This window comes from Trichechus manatus, unplaced genomic scaffold (genome assembly GCF_000243295.1).
Source record: "Trichechus manatus latirostris isolate Lorelei unplaced genomic scaffold, TriManLat1.0 scaffold00046, whole genome shotgun sequence".
NCBI classification, from domain to species: Eukaryota; Metazoa; Chordata; class Mammalia; order Sirenia; family Trichechidae; genus Trichechus; species Trichechus manatus.
Window position 1 is genome coordinate 13,960,881 of NW_004443982.1, and position 7,592 is coordinate 13,968,472.

Sequence of the window (7,592 nt, forward strand, 5' to 3'; positions counted from 1 at the left end):
AAATGTTGTGTTGTTACTTCAAGCCATTAAGTTTTGGGTTGGTTTGTTATGCAGCAATAAATGACTAGAACAGAAGGACAGGGGGCTGTTGAGAGACTACTATATGGGGGTTAATATTTTTGAAATGGAGCAATTCTGAGTAATTATGATAATGAGTGTCTTAGGCTGGATACTCTAGAGAAGCAAAACCAGTAAAGTGTATAAATATATATATAGAGAGATTTACATCAAAGAAAGAGCTCACATGATTGTAAAGGCTGGAAAGTCCCAAGTCCATGGATCAGGATAGAGGCTTCTCCTGATTCACGTAGTCACGGGGGCTGGCGAACCCAACATTGGCAGGTCAGAGAGCAAGGCTCCACACACAGGCTGTAAAGATCAACGAATCCAAAGATCGGCAGATAAGCTGACAGCTCAAGTCCCAAGAGCCAGAGGTCAGGAGAAGCAGAGGCAGCTGCAGGATGAAAAGTGAACAAAAACCCAGAACGTCTGCTTATATTTGGATGCAGGCCACACCCCCAAGGAAACTCCCTTTCAACTGATTGGCTACTCATAGCATATTCAGTCATGGGAGCGATCACATATAAACACTGAGAATCACGGCCCAGCCAAGTTGATACACAATCTTAACCATCACAATGGGTAATAATGATAAGGGTCAAGTTGTATTCATGGAAGTAGGTGAATGCAGTGGAGTGTGGTGGAGGTTATATAATGCTGAGGCTTGGTGGTCCCCATGGACATTGGCAATGCCTACGATGATGGCAGAACTTGATGTAGAAAGGAACACTGTGGTCCATGTGTTAAAATTCTCAACAAATGAGGGGCTGATGTGAAGGTCTGCACATGAGAGGGAGAAGAAGGGGCACTGGTGGTATAGCTAGATGACAGGTGACATTTGGCACTAAGGTAGAGGAATATCCATCTTGAAGCAGCAATGGGGATCTAGGAGAACTGAGTGCATGTCCAGGTTAGTGGCACATACTATGTCCAATAAGAGGCCATCTTTTAAAAGTCCAAGGGAGATACTGGAGAAGCCAGGACAACTTAAAAACAAAAAGAAAAATGTCTAAGGGAGAGATCAAGGCAGGAGAAGCTTTCTGTGAAAATACTGTGAGTATAAGAGAGTTTATTTATAATGAAACAAGTATACACATCTGCTTATACCACTCATGTATAATAGTCATGTGCTTATACAAGTATTTGTTTGTTTATATAGTTAAGTTCCATAAAGTCAGGAAAACTTTTGTCTTGTTCTCTATTTTATTTCTAGTGCCTATTCCAGAGCTTGGCACATAGTAGGTGCTCAGTAAATACATGTTTAATGGATTACTTCATTCATTTATAAAGGATTGGGAGATGGGTAACCAAATAGTAGATGAGGGAAAATTTCTCTTTATAGAAGCATTCCAGCAAATAAATGAAAAAGAATAATAAATTTTAATATCATTTTGTAACCTCTAATGAGTTAATGGATCTAAGCATCAATCATCATAGCTTCTAACATCACAAAAACTGTCAACCAAATTTTTTGTGCTTCCTGAAGGAAGAACACGCCGACACCTATGAAGCCGTCATAAAAATTGAACCTGAATCTGATTAAACCTCTAGAGCCAACTACCAACTTACAGGAAATACGGGGGAGAAGGCATGTTAAACTAGACTCTGGAGATACAATTACCAAAATCTATACTGTGGGAAATGCTACAGGACAAATGTCTTGTTTTCAACAAATAAATTGCAAGAAAAAGAAAAGAGATGGGGGTGGGGGAGGCTGTATATTTAAAGGAGACTTAAAAAGACATATCAACCAATTGCAATAATTAGCCCTTAATTTTGATCTTGATTGAAGCCAATAGACTGTTTTTTTTTAAAAAAAGCCATGTGTGACATTGGGCAATTGGAAATTTGACATTGATTGGACACTGGATGATATTAAGAAATTATTTTTATTTGATGATTATTTTTTGGCTATGGGGTTGCTATGAGTCAAAATCGAATCGACAGCACTGGGTTTGGTTTTTATTTAATGGTGTGCTAATGATATCGTGGTTTTAAAACTCCTTATCTTTTAGAGATGCATGTGAATTATTGACAAACGAAATGATATGATGTTTGGCATTTGCTTCAAAATAATAAGAAGGTGGGAGTGAGTGAGGATATAGACAAAATGAGATTGACTATAAGTTGATAATTGTTGAAACTGGATAATGACTACATGGGGGTTCATTATACTACTCTTTCTACTTTTTAAAAATATATATGTTTGAAAATTTTCATTGACAGAAAGTTTCTAAAATGTTATGGGAGGGGTGCTAGATAGATTCCATTGGCCCCTCCATATCAACTCTCCACCCTTCCCCACCATGCTCTGTGTCCGGGAGGCTGACCTCTATGGATAGAACCAATGGGCTCTTGTGCCCTCTGCCTTCTATTTGGGTTTGAAAAATGGGATACCTGTGGGAGACAGAAGGGAGGAAGGAGAGTGAGTTTGCAGTTTTTAATTTTCCAGGCTCTGCTCTCTCCCTGATGAGTTACAGTGAGCTAGCTGCCTCCCCCAACCAACCACATGTCTCAGCTCCTTTGGGGGCCCTCTCCACCCATTCCTCCCTATTGCTAGTATCTGCTCCCTCCCCTTGCCCAGCGCACTACCCTATCCCTAGTGGTTTCCCTGTACCCTGCTTACACTTTTATAAATAGTCCTTTATTAAACTCTTCTCAAATTACCCAATTTGAATGCGCCATCTGTTTCTTGCTAGGCCCCTGCGTGATACTGGAAGGCAATCAGCAGCAACAGCGGAATCAGGTGAAGAAGTTTAGGGTCGTAGGGGTCAGGGTGCAGGGGGCATTGAAGTGAGAGGAGAGCACAGAGGAGAGAGGTAATAGTCAAAATATTTAACGACTGGAAGACCACAGGCACCAACCAATCAGAATGGACTCCAGCTGTAAACAACTAGCACTGATACTAGCACTGGTCCATCTTGCTGAATCTCAGTGCTGCTGGAGGGGATTATGATTTGGATGCTGTCAGGCCTCAGGACAGGACTGGTTTGGTTACTTGAATTCAAGTTTCCCAGATGGTCGGGGGCGTGGTGGTTAGTGGAACCCTCAGATTTTTTACCTTCCAGGGGAATCTCGGCTGTCAGCAGTGGCCCTCGGGGTACAGCTGGAGAGCCTGTGACCTTTTGAAAACAGCCCTTAAATTCGCCCCAGGGAGCTGGGGTGGGAAAGATAAGTGGTGGCTCCGTTAGAGAATGGTGCTCAGGCGGTTGCAAAATCCAAACCTGGGAGGTAGGGAGAGGCAAAGGGAAGGGAAGGGCCTCCTGTCCCGGGCTGACACCCTGGTCCCACACAGCTGATAGTTCAAAATGGATGGCTCAGAACTAAAAAGTATAACCAGATATTCAGTGAAAGGTCTCCCTCCAATTCCTGTCTCCCATTTGCCCAGTCCTCCTCCCCAACTAGGCAGCCACTGTAACCTTCTAGAGATTTTTTAAATGCAGGTACAAGCAAATACGAGTATATACCACATTCCCCTCCTTTTTGACACAATGCATGCTCTATTTGGCATCATGTCCTTAAAAATATATTGGAGATCTTTCCATAGTGAAACATGCAGAACTTCCTTGCTCTGTTGTCCCAGCTTCATGGTATTCCATTGTATAATAATGTATGTAATCACCTATTTGTCAGTTTGGCATACTGTGGTGGATTGTGTGTTGCTATGAGGCTGGAAACTATGCTGCTGGTATTTCACATACCAGCAGGATCACCCATGTTAGGCAGGTTTCAGCAGAGCTTCCAGACTAAGAGAGACTAGGAAGACAGGCCTGGTGATCTACTTCCAAAAAGTAGCCAATTTGAGTGTGTATACAATACGATATTACCTGATATAGTGCCGGAAAATGAGCCCCTCAGGTTAGAAAGCACTCAAAATATACAACGATGAACTCCAACGTACCATTGATCATGAAGATGGCACAGGACCCGGCAACGTTTCCCTCTGTTGGAGACAATTTGACAATGTCAATTAACAACATTGATAGACATTTAGGTTGTTTCCAATCTTTTGCTATTATAAACAATATAAAAATCCATTGTTGTGGAGTAAATTCTGACTCATAGTAACCCTATAGGACAGAGTAGAACAGCCTCCATAGGGTTTCCAAGGAGTGGCTGGTGGATTCCAACTGCCAACCTTTTTCTGGTTAGCAGCCAAGCACTTAACCACTACCCCAACAATGTATAGGTGTTGAAAAAATGAATGAGTAGGTGAATGTTCAAATGGGTAACTTTGTACATGGATCATTTCCCATGTTTCCTAATATATCTGTGTAGTAAATTCCTAGAGAGATTGTCTTTAAATTCAGTAGGATATACTCAAGGTCGTACTTTGGCTGTCATAGACTTGTTTTAATTTTCTTCAGCTTCGACTTGAACTTGCATATGAACAATTGATGGTCTGTTCCGCAGTTGGCCCCTGGCTTTGTACTACTGATGATATTGAGCTTCCCATTTTCTCTTTCCACAGATATAGTCGATTTGATTCCTGTGTATTCCAACTGGCGAGATCCACATGTATGGTCACTGTTTATCTTGCTGAAAAAAGGTATTTGTACTGAATAGGTGGAATTCTATCATGTGATCTCCGGCATCATTTCTATCACCACGGCCATATTTTCCAACTACCAATCCTTCTTGTTTCCAACTTTTGCATTCCAATCAACAGCGATTACCAATGCATCTTGATTGCGTGTTTGATCAATTTCAGACTGCAGAAGTTGGTAAAAATCTTTAATTTCTTCATCTTTTGCATTAGTGGTTGGTGTGTAAATTTGAATAATAGTCATATGAACTAGTCTTTCTTGTTGTCATATGGATATTATCCTATCACTGACTGCGTTGTACCTGAGGGTAGACCTTGAAATGTTCTTTTTGACAATGAACGTGATGCCAGATGAATTGTGGGATGACATCAAAGACATCATACATAAAGAAAGCAAAAGGTCATTGAAAATACAGGAAAGAAAGAAAATACCAAAATGAAAGTCAGAAGAGACTCTGAAACTTGCTCTTGAACGTAGAGTAGCTAAAGTGAATGGAAGAAATGATAAAGTAAAAGAGCTGACCAGAAGATTTCAAAGGGTGGCTCGAGAAGACAAAGTAAAGTATCATAATGAAATCTGCAAAGACCTGGAGTTACAAAACCAAAAGGGAAGAACACTGTCAGCATTTTTCAAGCTTAAAGAACTGAAGAAAAAAATCAAGCCTCGAGTTGCAATATTGAAGGATTCTATGGGCAAAATATTAAACGATGACAGAAGCATCAAAAAAAGATGAAAGGAATATACAGAGTCACTGTACCAAAAAGAATTGGTCAATGTTCAACCATTTCAAGAGGTAGCATATGATCAAGAACTGATGTATTAAAGGAAGAAGTCCAAGCTGCACTGAAGACTTTGGCAAAAAACAAGTCTCCAGAAATTGACAGAATACAATTGAGATGTTTCAACAAACACATGCAGTGTTGGAAGCACTCACTGGTCTATGCCAAGAAATTTGGAAGACAGCTACCTGGCCAACCGACTGGAAGAGATCCATATTTGTACCCATTCCAAAGAAAGGTGATCCAACAGAATGGGGAAATTATTGAACAATATCATTAGTATCACACGCAAGTAAAATTTTGCTTCACATCATTCAAAAGCGCTTGCAGCAGTACATTGACAGGGAACTGCCAGAAATTCAAGCTGGATTCAGAGGAGGACATGGAATGAGGGATCTCATTGTTGATATCAGATGGATCTTGGCTGAAAGCAGAGAATACCAGAAAGATGTTTACCTGTGTTTTATTGACTATGCAAAGGCATTCGACTGTGTGGATCATAACAAATTACGGATAACATTTGGAAGAACGGGCAGTCGTTCAAACAAAACAAGGGAATACTGTATGATTTCAAATCAGGAAAGGTGTGCATCAGGATTGTATCCTTTCACCATACTTATTCAATCTGTATGCTAAGCAAATAATCTGAGAAGCTGGACTATATGGAGGAAAAAAGCGCCATCAGGATTGGAGGAAGACTTGTTAACAACCTGCGTTATGCAGATGACACAACTTTACTGAAAGTGACGAGGACTCGAAGCACTTATTGATGAAGAACAAAGACTACAGCCTCCAGTATGGATTACACCTCAACATAAAGAAAACAAAAATCCTCACAAATGGACCAATAAGCAACATCATGATAAATGAGGAAAATATTGAAGTTGCGAATCCAGTCAATGATTTCATTTACTTGGATCAAGGATTTCATTTTACTTGGATCCACAATCTATGCCAATGGAAGCAGCAGTCAAGGAATTAAAGGACATATTGCATTGGGCAAATCTGCTGCAAAGGGCCTCTTTAAAGTGCTGAAAAACAAAGATGTCACCTTGAGGACTAAAGTGCGCCTGACTCAAGCCATAGTATTTTCAATTGCCTCATATGCATGCGAAAGCTGGACAATCAATAAGGAAGATCAAAGAAGAATTGATGTCTTTGAATTCTGGTGCTGGCAAAGAATATTGACCATACAACGGACTGCCAGAAGAACAAACAAATCTGTGCTGGAAGAAGTACAGCCAGAATGCTTCTTAGAAGGGAGGTTGGCAGGACTTTGTCTCATGTACTTTGGACATGTTATCAGGAGGGACCGGGAGAAGGATATTATGCTTGGTAAAGTAGAGGGTCAGTGAAAAAGAGGGAGACCCTCCACGAGATGGATTGACACGGTGGCTGCAACAATGCATTCAAAAACAGCAATGAAGCAATGATTATAAGGATGGCGCTGTACCTGGCAATGTTTTGTTCTGTTGTACATAGGGTCGAGATGAGTCAGAACCAACTTGATGGCACCTAACAACAACAACAAGCGTTGAAATCCTTTAGATAAACTGGATGCTGCAACAGCTGCCCTCTTGTGTGTAGGGGTTGTTCCTTCACAGAATCCTTGCCTGAATCTGTGGTATATGATTTTTAGATGTCTCATATGACCGATACTAGTGGTGTTTCTTCTTTTAGCCTTGGACTTCCAGTTATACTTTCTCTTAAGCTTGTCTGGGTAGCTACGTTTGCCACAGGTTGACTTCTAAAGGTGCAAGGCCTTGAGCCAAATCATTGGCACAGTGTGTGCATCTCGTGCATCTTGTTGTGACACTTTCCAAATGATGACATTCCCTTTGTCATTTCATTTCTGTGGTGAGACCAAAGAGCTATCCATTCTTAATATTTCATGGTTCCTAGACATTCTGTGAGCCTGGTCATCTTCCTCTGAGTGACATCTAATGTGTCTATGTCCTTCTTAAATAGTGATGCACAGAAGACAACATCTACTTTAGATGGATAGCTCCTCCTTATTGTAGACGCTATATTTTATTAATGTGTCCATCGTCTTCCTTGGCTTTTTTAATTAGCCACAGCACATATCCTTGCATCATTTTTAGTCTTGTAGTTAATTAAAGCCTTCAATACCTTGCATATGAGTGGAAAAATATTTTTACCGTTAGTGCTTATATAATTGGTCATCATGAAACTAAATGGAAGTTCT

The 7,592-nt window shown here is 40.6% G+C and overlaps 1 pseudogene; it reads right to left on the reverse strand.

Moving 5' to 3' along the window:
• Positions 1 to 1,477: 1,477 nt before the first annotated feature.
• Positions 1,478 to 7,231, reverse strand: LOC111820685 (60S ribosomal protein L37 pseudogene; annotated as a pseudogene).
• Between the last annotated feature and the right edge of the window lie 361 nt (positions 7,232 to 7,592).